We start from the raw sequence: 20226 nt of genomic DNA, 5'->3' as shown, positions 1-20226 counted from the left end.
CCTATAGTCTTCAAAGGGATCCGAAATATCTGTTCTCAGATTCCACAGAAATAAGGCTAGCAAAGAGATCCACGAAATACAGATGTAACTCTGTGAGATGAATTAACAGAACACTAAGCAGTTTCTCAGAAAGCTTCTTTCCAGATTTCATCGGAGGATATTTCCTTTTTCAACATAGCCCTCTATGGGCTTACAAATATCACTCTGCCAATTCCTAAAGAACTGTCTTAGCAAACGGCTTCTTGACGGGAAAGCTGTAACTCTGTGAGATGATTTCACAGAACACAAAGAAGTTTCTCAGAAAGCTTCTTTCTCTTTGTTATCGGAGGGTATTTCTTTGACCCTGTAGTCTTCAAAGGGATCCGAAATATCTGTTCTCAGATTCCACAGAAATAAGGCTAGTAAAGAGATCCACGAAATACAGATGTAACACTGTGAGATGGATTAACAGAACACTAAGCAGTTTCTCAGAAAGCTTCTTTCCAGATTTTATCTGAGGATATTTCCTTTTTCACCATAGCCCTCTATGGACTTCCCAATATCATTTGCCAATTCCACAAGAACGGTCTTAGCGAAAGGCTTATTGACGGGAAAGCTGTAACTCTGTGAGATGATTTCACAGAACACGAAGAAGTTTCTCACAAAGCTTCTTTCTCTTTGTTATCGGAGGATATTTAATTTGGCCCTATAGTCTTCAAAGGGATCCGAAATATCTGTTCTCAGATTCCACTGAAATAAGGCTAGCAAAGAGATCCACGAAATACAGATGTAACTCTGCGTGATGAATTAACAGAACACTAAGCAGTTTCTCAGAAAGCTTCTTTCCAGATTTCATCTGACGATATTTCCTTTTTCATCATAGTCCTCTATGGGCTTCCAAATATCACTTTGCTAATTCCACAAGAACTGTCTTAGCGAAAGGCTTCTTCTAGGAAAAGCTGTAACTCTGTGAGATGATTTCACAGAACACAAAGAAGTTTCTCAGAAAGCTTTTTTCTCTTTGTTATCGGAGGATATTTCCTTTGGCCCTATAGACTTCAAAGGGATCCGAAATATCTGTTCTCAGATTCCACAGAAATAAGGCTAGCAAAGAGATCCACGAAATACAGATGTAACTCTGTGAGATGAATTAACAGAACACTAAGCAGTTTCTCAGAAAGCTTCTTTCCAGATTTCATCTGAGGATATTTCCTTTTTCACCATAGTCCTATATGGGCTTCCAAATATCACTCTGCCAATTCCACAAGAACTGTCTTAGCGAAAGGCTTCTTGAGGGGAAAGCTGTAACTCTGTGAGATGATTTCACAGAACACAAAGAAGTTTCTCAGAAAGATTCTTTCTCTTTGTTATCGGAGGATATTTCCTTTGGCCCTATAGTCTTCAAAGGGATCCGAAATATCTGTTCTCAGATTCCACAGAAATAAGGCTAGAAAAGAGATCCACGAAATACAGATGTAACTCTGTGAGATGAATTAACAGAACACGAAGCAGTTTCTCAGAAAGCTTCTTTCCAGATTTCATCTGAGGATATTTCCTTTTTCACCATAGCCCTCTATGGGCTTCCATATATCACTTTGCCTATTCCACAAGAACTGTCTTAGCGAAAGGCTTCTTGAGGGGAAAGCTGTAACTCTGTGAGATGATTTCACAGAACACAAAGAAGTTTCTCAGAAAGCTTCTTTCTCTTTGTTATCGGAGGATATTTCCTTTGGCCCTATAGTCTTCAAAGGGATCCGAAATATCTGTTCTCAGATTCCACAGAAATAGGGCTAGCAAAGAGATACAAGAAATAAAGATGTAAATCTGTGAGATGAATTAACAGAACACTAAGCAGTTTCTCAGAAAGCTTCCTTCCAGATTTCATCTGAGGATATTTCCTTTTTCACCACAGCCCTCTATGGGCTTCCAAATATCACTTTGCCAATTCCACAAGAACTGTATTATCGAAAGGCTTCTTGACGGGAAAGCTGTAACTCTGTGAGATGATTTCACAGAACACAAAGAAGTTTCTAAGAAAGCTTCTTTCTCTTTGTTATCGGAGGATATTTCCTTTGGCCCTATAGTCTTCAAAGGGATCCGAAATATCTCTTCTCAGATTCCACAGAAATAAGGCTAGCAAAGAGATCCAGGACATACAGATGTATCTCTGTGAGATGAAGTAACAGAACACGAAGCAGTTTCTCAGAAAGCTTCTTTCCAGATTTCATCTAAGGATATTTTCTTTTTCACCGTAGCCCTCTATGGGCTTCCCAATATCACTTTGCCAATTACACAAGAACTGCCTTATCGAAAAGCTTCTTGAGGGGAAAGCTGTAACTCTGTGAGATGATTTCACAGAACACAAAGAAGTTTCTCAGAAAGATTCTTTCTCTTTGTTATCGGAGGATATTTCCTTTGGTATTATAGTCTTCAAAGGGATCCGAAATATCTGTTCTCAGATTCCACAGAAATAAGGCTAGCAAAGAGATCCACGAAATACAGATGTAACTCTGTGAGATGAATTAACAGAACACTAAGCAGTTTCTCAGAAAGCTTCTTTCCAGATTTCATCTGGGGATATTTCCTTTTTCACCATAGCCCTCTATGGGCTTCCATATATCACTTTGCCTATTCCACAAGAACTGTCTTAGCGAAAGGCTTCTTGATGGGAAAGCTGTAACTCTGTGAGATGATTTCACAGAACACAAAGAAGTTTCTCAGAAAACTTCTTTCTCTTTGTTATCGGAGGATATGTCCTTTGGCCCTATAGTGTTCAAAGGGATCCGAAATATCTCTTCTCAGATTCCACAAAAATAAGGCTAGCAAAGAGATCCACGACATACAGATGTATCTCTGTGAGATGAATTAACAGAACACGAAGCAGTTTCTCAGAAAGCTTCTTTCCAGATTTCATCTAAGGATATTTTCTTTTTCACCGTAGCCCTCTATGGGCTTCCCAATATCACTTTGCCAATTCCACAAGAACGGCCTTATCGAAAACTTCTTGAGGTGAAAGCTGGAACTCTGTGAGATGATTTCACAGAACACAAAGAATTTTCTCAGAAAGATTCTTTCTCTTTGTTATCGGAGGATATTTCCTTTGGCATTATAGTCTTCAAAGTGATCCGAAATATCTGTTCTCAGATTCCACAGAAATAAGGCTAGCAAAGACATCCACGAAATACAGATGTAACTCTGTGAGATGAATTAACAGAACACTAAGCAATTTCTCAGAAAGCTTCTTTCCAGATTTCATCTAAGGATATTTTCTTTTTCACCGTAGCCCTCTATGGGCTTCCAAATATCACTTTGCCAATTCCACAAGAACTGCCTTATCGAAAAAGCTTCTTGAAGGGAAAGCTGTAACTCTGTGAGATGATTTCACAGAACACAAAGAAGTTTCTCAGAAAGATTCTTTCTCTTTATTATCGGAGGATATTTCCTTTGGTATTATAGTCTTCAAAAGGATCCGAAATATCTGTTCTCATATTCCACAGAAATAAGGCTAGCAAAGAGATCCACGAAATACAGATGTAACTCTGTGAGATTAATTAACAGAACACTTAGCAGTTTCTCAGAAAGCTTCTTTCCAGATTTCATCTGAGGATATTTCCTTTTTCACCATAGCCCTCTATGGGCTTCCATATATCACTTTGCCTATTCCACAAGAACTGTCTTAGCGAAAGGCTTCTTGATGGGAAAGCTGTAACTCTGTGAGATGATTTCATAGAACACAAAGAAGTTTCTCAGAAAACTTCTTTCTCTTTGTTATCGGAGGATATTTCCTTTGGCCCTATAGTGTTCAAAGGGATCCGAAATATCTCTTCTCAGATTCCACAGAAATAAGGCTAGCAAAGAGATCCACGACATACAGATGTATCTCTGTGAGATGAATTAACAGAACACGAAGCAGTTTCTCAGAAAGCTTCTTTCCAGATTTCATCTAAGGATATTTTCTTTTTCACCGTAGCCCTCTATGGGCTTCCAAATATCACTTTGCCAATTCCGCAAGAACGGCCTTATCGAAAACTTCTTGAGGGGAAAGCTGGAACTCTGTGAGATGATTTCACAGAACACAAAGAAGTTTCTCAGAAAGCTTCTTTCTCTTTGTTATCGGAGGATATTTCCTTTGGCATTATAGTCATCATAGGGATCCGAAATATCTGTTCTCAGATTCCACAGAAATAAGGCTAGCAAAGAGATCCACGAAATACAGATGTAACTCTGTGAGATGAATTAACAGAACACTAAGCAGTTTCTCAGAAAGCTTCTTTCCAGATTTCATCTGAGGATATTTCCTTTTTCACCATAGCCCTCTATGGGCTTCCATATATCACTTTGCCTATTCCACAAGAACTGTCTTAGCGAAAGGCTTCTTGAGGGGAAAGTTGTAACTCAGTGAGATGATTTCACAGAACACAAAGAAGTTTCTCAGAAAGCTTCTTTCTCTTTGTTATCGGAGGATATTTCCTATGGCCCTATAGTCTTCAAAGGGATCCTAAATATCTGTCCTCAGATTCCACAGAAATAAGGCTAGCAAAGAGATCCACGAAATAAAGATATAACTCTGTGAAATGAATTAACAGAACACTAAGCAGTTTGTTCAGAAAGCTTCCTTCCAGATTTCATCTGAGGATATTTCCTTTTTCACCACAGCCCTCTATGGGCTTCCAAATATCACTTTGCCAATTCCACAAGAACTGTCTTAGCGAAAGGCTTCTTGAGGGGAAAGCTGTAACTCTGTGAGATGATTTCACAGAACACAAAGAAGTTTCTCAGAAAGCTTCTTTCTCTTTGTTATCGGAGGATATTTCCTTTGGCCCTATAGTCTTCAAAGGGATCGGAAATATCTGTTCTCAGATTCCACAGAAATAAGGCTAGCAAAGAGATCCACGACATACAGATGTAACTCTGTGAGATGAATTAACAGAACACGAAGCAGTTTCTCAGAAAGCTTCTTTCGAGACTTCATGTGAGGATATTTCCTTTTTCACCATAGCCCTCCAAGGGCTTCCAAATATCACTTTGCCAATTCCACAAGAACTGTCTTAGCGAAAGGCTTCTTGAGAGGAAAGCTGTAATTCTGTGAGATGATTTCACAGAACACAAAGAAGTTTCTCAGAAAGCTTCTTTCTCTTTGTTATCGGAGGATATTTCCTTTGGCCCTATAGTCTTCAAGGGGATCCGAAATATCTGTTCTCAGATTCCACAGAAATAAGGCTAGCAAAGAGATCCACGAAATACAGATGTAACTCTGTGAGATGAACTAACAGAACACTAAGCAGTTTCTCAGAAAGCTTCTTTCCAGATTTCATCGGAGGATATTTCCTTTTTCACCATAGCACTCTATGGGCTTCCAAATATCACTCTGCCAATTCCTAAAGAACTGTCTTAGCGAAAGGCTTCTTGAGGGGAAAGCTGTAACTCAGTGAGATGATTTCACAGACCACAAAGAAGTTTGTCAGAAAGCTTCTTTCTCTTTGTTATCGGAGGATGTTTACTTTGGTCTGTAGTCTTCAAAGCGATCCGAAATATCTGTTCTCAGATTCCACAGAAATAAGGCTAGCAAAGAGATCCACGAAATACAGATGTAACTCTGTGAGATGGATTAACAGAACACTAAGCAGTTTCTCAGAAAGCTTCTTTCCAGATTTCATCGGAGGATATTCCCTTTTTCATCATAGCCCTCTAAGGGCTTCCAAATATTACTCTGCCAATTCCACAAGAACTGTCTAAGCGAAAGGCTTCTTGAGGGGAAAGCTGTAACTCTGTGAGATGATTTCACAGAACACAAAGAAGTTTCTCAGAAAGCTTCCTTCTCTTTGTTATCGGAGGATATTTCCTTTGACCCTGTAGTCTTCAAAGGGATCCGAAATATCTGTTCTCAGATTCCACAGAAATAAGGCTAGCAAAGAGATCCACGAAATACAGATGTAACTCTGTGAGATGGATTAACAGAACACTAAGCAGTTTCTCAGAAAGCTTCTTTCCAGATTTTATCTGAGGATATTTCCTTTTTCACCATAGCCCTCTATGGACTTCCCAATATCATTTTGCCAATTCCACAAGAACGGTCTTAGCGAAAGGCTTCTTGACGGGACAGCTGTAACTCTGTGAGATGATTTCACAGAACACGAAGAAGTTTCTCAGAAAGCTTCTTTCTCTTTGTTATCAGAGGATATTTCCTTTGGCCCTATAGTCTTCAAAGGGATCCGAAATATCTGTTCTCAGATTCCACCGAAATAAGGCTAGAAAAGAGATCCACGAAATACAGATGTAACTCTGTGAGATGAATTAACAGAACACTAAGCAGTTTCTCAGAAAGCTTCTTTCCAGACTTCATGTGAGAATATTTCCTTTTTCACCATAGCCCTCCAAGGGCTTCCAAATATCACTTTGCCAATTCCACAAGAACTGTCTTAGCGAAAGGCTTCTTGAGGGGAAAGCTGTAACTCTGTGAGATGATTTCACAGAACACAAAGAAGTTTCTCAGAAAGATTCTTTCTCTTTGTTATCGGAGGATATTTCCTTTGGCCCTATTGTCTTCAAGGGGATCCGAAATATCTGTTCTCAGATTCCACAGAAATAAGGCTAGCAAAGACATCCACGAAATACAGATGTAACTCTCTGAGATGAATTAACAGAACACTAAGCAGTTTGTCAGAAAGCTTCTTTCCAGATTTCATCGGAGGATATTTCCTTTTTCACCATAGCCCTCTATGGGCTTCCAAATATCACTCTGCCAATTCCTAAAGAACTGTCTTAGCGAACGGCTTCTTGAGGGGAAAGCTGTAACTCTGTGAGATGATTTCACAGAACACGAAGAAGTTTCTCAGAAAGCTTCTTTCTCTTTGTTATCGGAGGATATTTAATTTGGCCCTATAGTCTTCAAAGGGATCCGAAATATCTGTTCTCAGATTCCACTGAAATAAGGCTAGCAAAGAGATCCACGAAATACAGATGTAACTCTGCGTGATGAATTAACAGAACACTAAGCAGTTTCTCAGAAAGCTTCTTTCCAGATTTCATCTGAAGATATTTCCTTTTTCATCATAGTCCTCTATGGGCTTCCAAATATCACTTTGCTAATTGCACAAGAACTGTCTTAGCGATAGGCTTCTTCTAGGAAAAGCTGTAACTCTGTGAGATGATTTCACAGAACACAAAGAAGTTTCTCAGAAAGCTTTTTTCTCTTTGTTATCGGAGGATATTTCCTTTGGCCCTATAGTCTTCAAAGGGATCCGAAATATCTGTTCTCAGATTCCACAGAAATAAGGCTAGCAAAGAGATCCACAAAATACAGATGGAACTCTGTGAGATGAATTAAAAGAACACTAAGCAGTTTCTCAGAAAGCTTCTTTCCAGATTTCATCTGAGGATATTTCCTTTTTCACCATAGTCCTATATGGGCTTCCAAATATCACTCTGCCAATTCCACAAGAACTGTCTTAGCGAAAGGCTTCTTGACGGGAAAGCTGTAACTCTGTGAGATGATTTCACAGAACACAAAGAAGTTTCTCAGAAAGATTCTTTCTCTTTGTTATCGGAGGATATTTCCTTTGGCCCTATAGTCTTCAAAGGGATCCGAAATATCTGTTCTCAGATTCCACAGAAATAAGGCTAGCAAAGAGATCCACGAAATATAGATGTAACTCTGTGAGATGAATTAACAGAACACTAAGCAGTTTCTCAGAAAGCTTCTTTCCAGATTTCATTTGAGGATATTTCCTTTTTCACCATAGCCCTCTATGGGCTTCCATATATCACTTTGCCTATTCCACAAGAACTGTCTTAGCGAAAGGCTTCTTGATGGGAAAGCTGTAACTCTGTGAGATGATTTCACAGAACACAAAGAAGTTTCTCAGAAAACTTCTTTCTCTTTGTTATCGGAGGATATGTCCTTTGGCCCTATAGTGTTCAAAGGGATCCGAAATATCTCTTCTCAGATTCCACAGAAATAAGGCTAGCAAAGAGATCCACGACATACAGATGTATCTCTGTGAGATGAATTAACAGAACACGAAGCAGTTTCTCAGGAAGCTTCTTTCCAGATTTCATCTAAGGATATTTTCTTTTTCACCGTAGCCCTCTATGGGCTTCCCAATATCACTTTGCCAATTCCACAAGAACTGCCTTATCGAAAAGCTTCTTGAGGGGAAAGCTGTAACTCTGTGAGATGATTTCACAGAACACAAAGAAGTTTCTCAGAAAGATTCTTTCTCTTTGTTATCGGAGGATATTTCCTTTGGCATTATAGTCTTCAAAGGGATCCGAAATATCTGTTCTCAGATTCCACAGAAATAAGGCTAGCAAAGAGATCCACGAAATACAGATGTAACTCTGTGAGATGAATTAACAGAACACTAAGCAGTTTCTCAGAAAGCTTCTTTCCAGACTTCATGTAAGGATATTTCCTTTTTCACCATAGCCCTCCAAGGGCTTCCAAATATCACTTTGCCAATTCCACAAGAACTGTCTTAGTGACAGGCTTCTTGAGAGGAAAGCTGTAATTCTGTGAGATGATTTCACAGAACACAAAGAAGTTTCTCAGAAAGCTTATTTCTCTTTGTTATCGGAGGATATTTCCTTTGGCCCTATAGTCTTCAAGGGGATCCGAAATATCTGTTCTCAGATTCCACAGAAATAAGGCTAGCAAAGAGATCCACGAAATACAGATGTAACTCTGTGAGATGAACTAACAGAACACTAAGCAGTTTCTCAGAAAGCTTCTTTCCAGATTTCATCGGAGGATATTTCCTTTTTCATCATAGCCCTATATGGGCTTCCAAATATCACTGTGCCAATTCCTAAAGAACTGTCTTAGCGAAAGGCTTCTTGAGGGGAAAGCTGTATCTCTGTGAGATGATTTCACAGAACACAAAGAAGTTTGTCAGAAAGCTTCTTTCTCTGTGTTATCGGAGGATGTTTACTTTGGTCTGTAGTCTTCAAAGGGATCCGAAATATCTGTTCACAGATTCCACAGAAATAAGGCTAGCAAAGAGATCCACGAAATACAGATGTAACTCTGTGAGATGGATTAACAGAACACTAAGCAGTTTTTCAGAAAGCTTCTTTCCAGATTTCATCTGAGGATATTTCCTTTTTCATCATAGCCCTCTATGGGCTTCCAAATATTACTCTGCCAATTCCACAAGAACTGTCTTAGCGAAAGGCTTCTTGGGGGGAAAGCTGTAACTCTGTGAGATGATTTCACAGAACACAAAGAAGTTTGTCAGAAAGCTTCCTTCTCTTTGTTATCGGAGGATATTTCCTTTGACCCTGTAGTCTTCAAAGGGATCCGAAATATCTGTTCTCAGATTCCACAGAAATAAGGCTAGCAAAGAGATCCACGAAATACAGATGTAACTCTGTGAGATGGATTAACAGAACACTAAGCAGTTTCTCAGAAAGCTTCTTTCCAGATTTTATCTGAGGATATTTCCTTTTTCACCATAGCCCTCTATGGACTTCCCAATATCATTTTGCCAATTCCACAAGAACGGGATTAGCGAAAGGCTTCTTGACGGGACAGCTGTAACTCTGTGAGATGATTTCACAGAACACGAAGAAGTTTCTCAGAAAGCTTCTTTCTCTTTGTTATCGGAGGATATTTAATTTGGCGCTATAGTCTTCAAAGGGATCCGAAATATCTGTTCTCAGATTCCACTGAAATAAGGCTAGCAAAGAGATCCACGAAATACAGATGTAACTCTGTGAGATGGATTAACAGAACACTAAGCAGTTTCTCCAAAAGCTTCTTTCCAGATTTCATCTGAGGATATTTTATTTTTCACCATAGTCCTCTATGGACTTCCCAATATCACTTTGCCAATTCCACAAGAACGGTCTTAGCGAAAGGCTTCTTCTAGGGAAAGCTGTAACTCTGTGAGATGATTTCTCAGAACACAAAGAAATTTCTCAGAAAGCTTCTTTCTCTTTGTTATCGGAGGATATTTCCTTTGGTCCTATAGTCTTCAAAGGGATCCGAAATATCTGTTCTCAGATTCCACAGAAATAAGGCTAGAAAAGAGATCCACGAAATACAGATGTAACTCTGTGAGATGAATTAACAAAACACGAAGCAGTTTCTCAGAAAGCTTCTTTCCAGATTTCATCTGAGGATATTTCCTTTTTCACCATAGCCCTCTATGGGCTTCCATATATCACTTTGCCTATTCCACAAGAACTGTCTTAGCAAAAGACTTCTTGAGGGGAAAGCTGTAACTCTGTGAGATGATTTCACAGAACACAAAGAAGTTTCTCAGAAAGCTTCTTTCTCTTTGTTATCGGAGGATATTTCCTTTGGCCCTATAGTCTTCAAAGGGATCCGAAATATCTGTTCTCAGATTCCACAGAAATAAGGCTAGAAAAGAGATCCACGAAAAAAAGATGTAACTCTGTGAGATGAATTAACAGAACACTAAGCAGTTTCTCAGAAAGCTTCTTTCCAGACTTCATGTGAGAATATTTCCTTTTTCACCATAGCCCTCCAAGGGCTTCCAAATATCACTTTGCCAATTCCACAAGAACTGTCTTAGCGAAAGGCTTGTTGAGGAGAAAGCTGTAACTCTGTGAGATGATTTCACAGAACACAAAGAAGTTTCTCAGAAAGATTCTTTCTCTTTGTTATCGGAGGATATTTCCTTTGGCCCTATTGTCTTCAAGGGGATCCGAAATATCTGTTCTCAGATTCCACAGAAATAAGGCTAGCAAAGACATCCACGAAATACAGATGTAACTCTGTGAGATGAACTAACAGAACACTAAGCAGTTTCTCAGAAAGCTTCTTTCCAGATTTCATCGGAGGATATTTCCTTTTTCACCATAGCCCTCTATGGGCCTCCCAATATCACTTTGCCAATTCCACAAGAACTGCCTTATCGAAAAGCTTCTTGAGGGGAAAGCTGTAACTCTGTGAGATGATTTCACAGAAATCAAAGAGGTTTCTCAGAAAACTTCTTTCCCTTTGTTATTGGAGGATATTTCCTTTGGCCCTATAGTGTTCAAAGGGATCCGAAATATCTCTTCTCATATTCCACAGAAATAAGGCTAGCAAAGAGATCCACGACATACAGATGTATCTCTGTGAGATGAATTAACAGAACACGAAGCAGTTTCTCAGAAAGCTTCTTTCCAGATTTCATCTAAGGATATTTTCTTTTTCACCGTAGCCCTCTATGGGCTTCCCAATATCACTTTGCCAATCCACAAGAACTGCCTTATCGAAAACTTCTTGAGGGGAAAGCTGTAACTCTGTGAGATGATTTCACAGAACACAAAGAAGTTTCTCAGAAAACTTCTTTCTCTTTGTTATCGGAGGATATGTCCTTTGGCCCTATAGTGTTCAAAGGGATCCGAAATATCTCTTCTCAGATTCCACAGAAACAAGGCTAGCAAAGAGATCCACGACATACAGATGTATCTCTGTGAGATGAATTAACAGAACACGAAGCAGTTTCTCAGGAAGCTTCTTTCCAGATTTCCTCTAAGGATATTTTCTTTTTCACCGTAGCCCTCTATGGGCTTCCCAATATCACTTTGCCAATTCCACAAGAACTGCCTTATCGAAAAGCTTCTTGAGGGGAAAGCTGTAACTCTGTGAGATGATTTCACAGAACACAAAGAAGTTTCTCAGAAAGATTCTTTCTCTTTGTTATCGGAGGATATTTCCTTTGGCATTATAGTCTTCAAAGGGATCCGAAATATCTGTTCTCAGATTCCACAGAAATAAGGCTAGCAAAGAGATCCACGAAATACAGATGTAACTCTGTGAGATGAATTAACAGAACACTAAGCAGTTTCTCAGAAAGCTTCTTTCCAGACTTCATGTGAGGATATTTCCTTTTTCACCATAGCCCTCCAAGGGCTTCCAAATATCACTTTGCCAAATCCACAAGAACTGTCTTAGTGACAGGCTTCTTGAGAGGAAAGCTGTAATTCTGTGAGATGATTTCACAGAACACAAAGAAGTTTCTCAGAAAGCTTATTTCTCTTTGTTATCGGAGGATATTTCCTTTGGCCCTATAGTCTTCAAGGGGATCCGAAATATCTGTTCTCAGATTCCACAGAAATAAGGCTAGCAAAGAGATCCACGAAATACAGATGTAACTCTGTGAGATGAACTAACAGAACACTAAGCAGTTTCTCAGAAAGCTTCTTTCCAGATTTCATCGGAGGATATTTCCTTTTTCATCATAGCCCTATATGGGCTTCCAAATATCACTGTGCCAATTCCTAAAGAACTGTCTTAGCGAAAGGCTTCTTGAGGGGAAAGCTGTATCTCTGTGAGATGATTTCACAGAACACAAAGAAGTTTGTCAGAAAGCTTCTTTCTCTGTGTTATCGGAGGATGTTTACTTTGGTCTGTAGTCTTCAAAGGGATCCGAAATATCTGTTCACAGATTCCACAGAAATAAGGCTAGCAAAGAGATCCACGAAATACAGATGTAACTCTGTGAGATGGATTAACAGAACACTAAGCAGTTTTTCAGAAAGCTTCTTTCCAGATTTCATCTGAGGATATTTCCTTTTTCATCATAGCCCTCTATGGGCTTCCAAATATTACTCTGCCAATTCCACAAGAACTGTCTTAGCGAAAGGCTTCTTGGGGGGAAAGCTGTAACTCTGTGAGATGATTTCACAGAACACAAAGAAGTTTGTCAGAAAGCTTCCTTCTCTTTGTTATCGGAGGATATTTCCTTTGACCCTGTAGTCTTCAAAGGGATCCGAAATATCTGTTCTCAGATTCCACAGAAATAAGGCTAGCAAAGAGATCCACGAAATACACATGTAACTCTGTGAGATGGATTAACAGAACACTAAGCAGTTTCTCAGAAAGCTTCTTTCCAGATTTTATCTGAGGATATTTCCTTTTTCACCATAGCCCTCTATGGACTTCCCAATATCATTTTGCCAATTCCACAAGAACGGGATTAGCGAAAGGCTTCTTGACGGGACAGCTGTAACTCTGTGAGATGATTTCACAGAACACGAAGAAGTTTCTCAGAAAGCTTCTTTCTCTTTGTTATCGGAGGATATTTAATTTGGCGCTATAGTCTTCAAAGGGATCCGAAATATCTGTTCTCAGATTCCACTGAAATAAGGCTAGCAAAGAGATCCACGAAATACAGATGTAACTCTGTGAGATGGATTAACAGAACACTAAGCAGTTTCTCCGAAAGCTTCTTTCCAGATTTCATCTGAGGATATTTTATTTTTCACCATAGTCCTCTATGGACTTCCCAATATCACTTTGCCAATTCCACAAGAACGGTCTTAGCGAAAGGCTTCTTCTAGGGAAAGCTGTAACTCTGTGAGATGATTTCTCAGAACACAAAGAAATTTCTCAGAAAGCTTCTTTCTCTTTGTTATCGGAGGATATTTCCTTTGGTCCTATAGTCTTCAAAGGGATCCGAAATATCTGTTCTCAGATTCCACAGAAATAAGGCTAGAAAAGAGATCCACGAAATACAGATGTAACTCTGTGAGATGAATTAACAAAACACGAAGCAGTTTCTCAGAAAGCTTCTTTCCAGATTTCATCTGAGGATATTTCCTTTTTCACCATAGCCCTCTATGGGCTTCCATATATCACTTTGCCTATTCCACAAGAACTGTCTTAGCAAAAGACTTCTTGAGGGGAAAGCTGTAACTCTGTGAGATGATTTCACAGAACACAAAGAAGTTTCTCAGAAAGCTTCTTTCTCTTTGTTATCGGAGGATATTTCCTTTGGCCCTATAGTCTTCAAAGGGATCCGAAATATCTGTTCTCAGATTCCACAGAAATAAGGCTAGAAAAGAGATCCACGAAAAAAAGATGTAACTCTGTGAGATGAATTAACAGAACACTAAGCAGTTTCTCAGAAAGCTTCTTTCCAGACTTCATGTGAGAATATTTCCTTTTTCACCATAGCCCTCCAAGGGCTTCCAAATATCACTTTGCCAATTCCACAAGAACTGTCTTAGCGAAAGGCTTGTTGAGGAGAAAGCTGTAACTCTGTGTGATGATTTCACAGAACACAAAGAAGTTTCTCAGAAAGATTCTTTCTCTTTGTTATCGGAGGATATTTCCTTTGGCCCTATTGTCTTCAAGGGGATCCGAAATATCTGTTCTCAGATTCCACAGAAATAAGGCTAGCAAAGACATCCACGAAATACAGATGTAACTCTGTGAGATGAATTAACAGAACACTAAGCAGTTTCTCAGAAAGCTTCTTTCCAGATTTCATCGGAGGATATTTCCTTTTTCACCATAGCCCTCTATGGGCCTCCCAATATCACTTTGCCAATTCCACAAGAACTGCCTTATCGAAAAGCTTCTTGAGGGGAAAGCTGTAACTCTGTGAGATGATTTCACAGAAATCAAAGAGGTTTCTCAGAAAACTTCTTTCCCTTTGTTATTGGAGGATATTTCCTTTGGCCCTATAGTGTTCAAAGGGATCCGAAATATCTCTTCTCAGATTCCACAGAAATAAGGCTAGCAAAGAGATCCACGACATACAGATGTATCTCTGTAAGATGAATTAACAGAACACGAAGCAGTTTCTCAGAAAGCTTCTTTCCAGATTTCATCTAAGGATATTTTCTTTTTCACCGTAGCCCTCTATGGGCTTCCCAATATCACTTTGCCAATCCACAAGAACTGCCTTATCGAAAACTTCTTGAGGGGAAAGCTGGAACTCTGTGAGATGATTTCACAGAACACAAAGAAGTTTCTCAGAAAGATTCTTTCTCTTTGTTATCGGAGGATATTTCCTTTGGCATTATAGTCTTCAAAGGATCCGAAATATCTGTTCTCAGATTCCACAGAAATAAGGCTAGCAAAGAGATCCACGAAATACAGATGGAACTCTGTGAGATGAATTAACAGAACACTAAGCAGTTTCTCAGAAAGCTTCTTTCCAGATTTCATCTGAGGATATTTCCTTTTTCACCATAGCCCTCTATGGGCTTCCATATATCACTTTGCCTATTCCACAAGAACTGTCTTAGCGAAAGGCTTCTTGAGGGGAAAGCTGTAACTCTGTGAGATGATTTCACAGAACACAAAGAAGTTTCTCAGAAAGCTTCTTTCTCTTTGTTATCGGAGGATATTTCCTTTGGCCCTATAGTCTTCAAAGGGATCCGAAATATCTGTTCTCAGATTCCACAGAAATAAGGCTAGCAAAGAGATCCACGAAATACAGATGTAACTCTGTGAGATGAATTAACAGAACACTAAGCAGTTTATCAGAACGCTTCTTTCCAGATTTCATCGGAGGATATTTCCTTTTTCACCATAGCCCTCTATGGGCTTCCAAATATCACTCTGCCAATTCCTAAAGAACTGTCTTAGCGAACGGCTTCTTGAGGGGAAAGCTGTAACTCTGTGAGATGATTTCACAGAACACAAAGAAGTTTCTCAGAAAGCTTCTTTCTCTTTGTTATCGGAGGATATTTCCTTTGGCCCTGTAGTCTTCAAAGGGATCCGAAATATCTGTTCTCAGATTCCACAGAAATAAGGCTAACAAAGAGATCCACGAAATACAGATGTAACTCTGTGAGATGGATTAACAGAACACTAAGCAGTTTCTCAGAAAGCTTCTTTCCAGATTTTATCTGAGGATATTTCCTTTTTCACCATAGCCCTCTATGGACTTCCCAATATCATTTTGCCAATTCCACAAGAACGGGATTAGCGAAAGGCTTCTTGACGGGACAGCTGTAACTCTGTGAGATGATTTCACAGAACACGAAGAAGTTTCTCAGAAAGCTTCTTTCTCTTTGTTATCGGAGGATATTTAATTTGGCGCTATAGTCTTCAAAGGGATCCGAAATATCTGTTCTCAGATTCCACTGAAATAAGGCTAGCAAAGAGATCCACGAAATACAGATGTAACTCTGTGAGATGGATTAACAGAACACTAAGCAGTTTCTCAGAAAGCTTCTTTCCAGATTTCATCTGAGGATATTTTATTTTTCACCATAGTCCTCTATGGACTTCCCAATATCACTTTGCCAATTCCACAAGAACGGTCTTAGCGAAAGGCTTCTTCTAGGGAAAGCTGTAACTCTGTGAGATGATTTCTCAGAACACAAAGAAATTTCTCAGAAAGCTTCTTTCTCTTTGTTATCGGAGGATATTTCCTTTGGTCCTATAGTCTTCAAAGGGATCCGAAATATCTGTTCTCAGATTCCACAGAAATAAGGCTAGAAAAGAGATCCACGAAATACAGATGTAACTCTGTGAGATGAATTAACAGAACACGAAGCAGTTTCTCAGAAAGCTTCTTTCCAGATTTCATCTGAGGATATTTCCTTTTTCACCATAGCCCTCTATGGGCTTCCATATATCACTTTGCCTATTCCACAAGAACTGTCTTAGCAAAAGACTTCTTGAGGGGAAAGCTGTAACTCTGTGAGATGATTTCACAGAACACAAAGAAGTTTCTCAGAAAGCTTCTTTCTCTTTGTTATCGGAGGATATTTCCTTTGGCCCTATAGTCTTCAAAGGGATCCGAAATATCTGTTCTCAGATTCCACAGAAATAAGGCTAGAAAAGAGATCCACGAAAAAAAGATGTAACTCTGTGAGATGAATTAACAGAACACTAAGCAGTTTCTCAGAAAGCTTCTTTCCAGACTTCATGTGAGAATATTTCCTTTTTCACCATAGCCCTCCAAGGGCTTCCAAATATCACTTTGCCAATTCCACAAGAACTGTCTTAGCGAAAGGCTTGTTGAGGAGAAAGCTGTAACTCTGTGAGATGATTTCACAGAACACAAAGAAGTTTCTCAGAAAGATTCTTTCTCTTTGTTATCGGAGGATATTTCCTTTGGCCCTATTGTCTTCAAGGGGATCCGAAATATCTGTTCTCAGATTCCACAGAAATAAGGCTAGCAAAGATATCCACGAAATACAGATGTAACTCTGTGAGATGAATTAACAGAACACTAAGCAGTTTCTCAGAAAGCTTCTTTCCAGATTTCATCGGAGGATATTTCCTTTTTCACCATAGCCCTCTATGGGCTTCCAAATATCACTCTGCCAATTCCTAAAGAACTGTCTTAGCGAACGGCTTCTTGAGGGGAAAGCTGTAACTCTGTGAGATGATTTCACAGAACACGAAGAAGTTTCTCAGAAAGCTTCTTTCTCTTTGTTATCGGAGGATATTTAATTTGGCCCTATAGTCTTCAAAGGGATCCGAAATATCTGTTCTCAGATTCCACTGAAATAAGGCTAGCAAAGAGATCCATGAAAAACAGATGTAACTGTGAGATGGATTAACAGAACACTAAGCAGTTTCTCAGAAAGCTTCTTTCCAGATTTCATCTGAGGATATTTCCTTTTTCACCATAGCCCTCTATGGACTTCCCAATATCACTTTGCCAATTCCACAAGAATTGTCTTAGCGAAAGACTTCTTGAGGGGAAAGCTGTAACTCTGTGAGATGATTTCCCAGAACACAAAGAAGTTTCTCAGAAAGCTTCTTTCTCTTTGTTATCGGAGGATATTTCCTTTGGCCCTATAGTCTTCAAAGGGATCCGAAATATCTCTTCTCAGATTCCACAGAAATAAGGCTAGCAAAGAGATCCACGACATACAGATGTATCTCTGTGAGACGAATTAACAGAACACGAAGCAGTTTCTCAGAAAGCTTCTTTCCAGATTTCATCTAAGGATATTATCTTTTTCACCATAGCCCTCTATGGGCCTCCCAATATCACTTTGCCAATTCCACAAGAACTGCCTTATCGAAAAGCTTCTTGAGGGGAAAGCTGTAACTCTTTGAGATGATTTCACAGAAATCAAAGAGGTTTCTGAGAAAACTTCTTTCCCTTTGTTATTGGAGGATATTTCCTTTGGCCCTATAGTGTTCAAAGGGATCCGAAATATCTCTTCTCAGATTCCACAGAAATAAGGCTAGCAAAGAGATCCACGACATACAGATGTATCTCTGTGAGATGAATTAACAGAACAGGAAGCAGTTTCTCAGAAAGCTTCTTTCCAGATTTCATCTAAGGATATTTTCTTTTTCACCGTAGCCCTCTATGGGCTTCCCAATATCACTTTGCCAATCCACAAGAACTGCCTTATCGAAAACTTCTTGAGGGGAAAGCTGGAACTCTGTGAGATGATTTCACAGAACACAAAGAAGTTTCTCAGAAAGATTCTTTCTCTTTGTTATCGGAGGATATTTCCTTTGGCATTATAGTCTTCAAAGGATCCGAAATATCTGTTCTCAGATTCCACAGAAATAAGGCTAGCAAAGAGATCCACGAAATACAGATGGAACTCTGTGAGATGAATTAACAGAACACTAAGCAGTTTCTCAGAAAGCTTCTTTCCAGATTTCATCTGAGGATATTTCCTTTTTCACCATAGCCCTCTATGGGCTTCCATATATCACTTTGCCTATTCCACAAGAACTGTCTTAGCGAAAGGCTTCTTGAGGGGAAAGCTGTAACTCTGTGAGATGATTTCACAGAACACAAAGAAGTTTCTCAGAAAGCTTCTTTCTCTTTGTTATCGGAGGATATTTCCTTTGGCCCTATAGTCTTCAAAGGGATCCGAAATATCTGTTCTCAGATTCCACAGAAATAAGGCTAGCAAAGAGATCCACGAAATACAGATGTAACTCTGTGAGATGAATTAACAGAACACTAAGCAGTTTATCAGAACGCTTCTTTCCAGATTTCATCGGAGGATATTTCCTTTTTCACCATAGCCCTCTATGGGCTTCCAAATATCACTCTGCCAATTCCTAAAGAACTGTCTTAGCGAACGGCTTCTTGAGGGGAAAGCTGTAACTCTGTGAGATGATTTCACAGAACACAAAGAAGTTTCTCAGAAAGCTTCTTTCTCTTTGTTATCGGAGGATATTTCCTTTGGCCCTGTAGTCTTCAAAGGGATCCGAAATATCTGTTCTCAGATTCCACAGAAATAAGGCTAACAAAGAGATCCACGAAATACAGATGTAACTCTGTGAGATGGATTAACAGAACACTAAGCAGTTCTTCAGAAAGCTTCTTTCCAGATTTCATCTGAGGATATTTCCCTTTTCATCCTAGCCCTCTATGGGCTTCCAAATATTACTCTGCCAATTCCACAAGAACGGTCTTAGCGAAAGGCTTCTTGACGAGAAAGCTGTAATTCTGTGAGATGATTTCACAGAACACAAAGAACTTTCTCAGAAAGCTTCTTTCTCTTTGTTATCGGAGGATATTTCCTTTGGCCCTATTGTCTTCAAAGGGATCCGAAATATCTGTTCTCAGATTCCACAGAAATAAGGCTAGAAAAGACAACCACGAAATACATATGTAACTCTGTGAGATGAATTAACAGAACACTAAGCAGTTTCTCAGAAAGCTTCTTTCCAGATTTCATCGGAGGATATTTCCTTTTTCACCATAGCCCTGTATGGGCTTCCAAATATCACTTTGCCAATTCCACAAGAACTGTCTTAGCGAAAGGCTCCTTCTAGTGAAAGCTGTAACTCTGTGAGATGATTTCACAGAACACAAAGAAGTTTCTCAAAAAGCTTCTTTCTCTTTGTTATCGGAGGATATTTCCTTTGGCCCTATAGTCTTGAAAGGGATCCGAAATATCTGTTCTCAGATTCCACAGAAATAAGGCTAGCAAAGAGATCCACGAAATACAGATGTAACTCTGTGAGATGAATTAACAGAACACTAAGCAGTTTCTCAGAAAGCTTCTTTCCAGATTTCTTCTGAGGATATTTCCTTTTTCACCATAGCCCTCTAGGGGCTTCCATATATCACTTTGCCAATTCCAAAAGAATTGTCTTAGCGAAAGGCTTCTTGAGGGGAAAGCTGTAACTCTGTGAGATGATTTCACAGAACACAAAGAAGTTTCTCAAAAAGCTTCTTTCTCTTTGTTATCGGAGGATATTTCCATTGGCCCTATAATCTTCAAAGGGATCCTAAATATCTGTTCTCAGATTCCACAGAAATAAGGCTACCAAAGAGATACACGAAATACAGATGTAACTCTGTGAGATGAATTAACAGAACACTAAGCAGTTTCTCAGAAAGCTTCTTTCCAGATTTCATCTGAGGGTATTTCCTTTTTCACCATAGCCCTCTATGGGCTTCCAAATATCACTTTGCCAATTGAACAAGAACTGTCCTAGCGAAAGGCTTCTTGAGAGGAAAGCTGTAACTCTGTGAGATGATTTCACAGAACACAAAGAAGTTTCTCAGAAAGCTTCTTTCTCTTTGTTATCGGAGGATATTTCCTTTGGCCCTA

This window comes from Macaca fascicularis, chromosome 15 (assembly GCF_037993035.2).
Source record: "Macaca fascicularis isolate 582-1 chromosome 15, T2T-MFA8v1.1".
NCBI lineage: Eukaryota > Metazoa > Chordata > Mammalia > Primates > Cercopithecidae > Macaca > Macaca fascicularis.
This window is presented reverse-complemented; position numbering follows the sequence as displayed.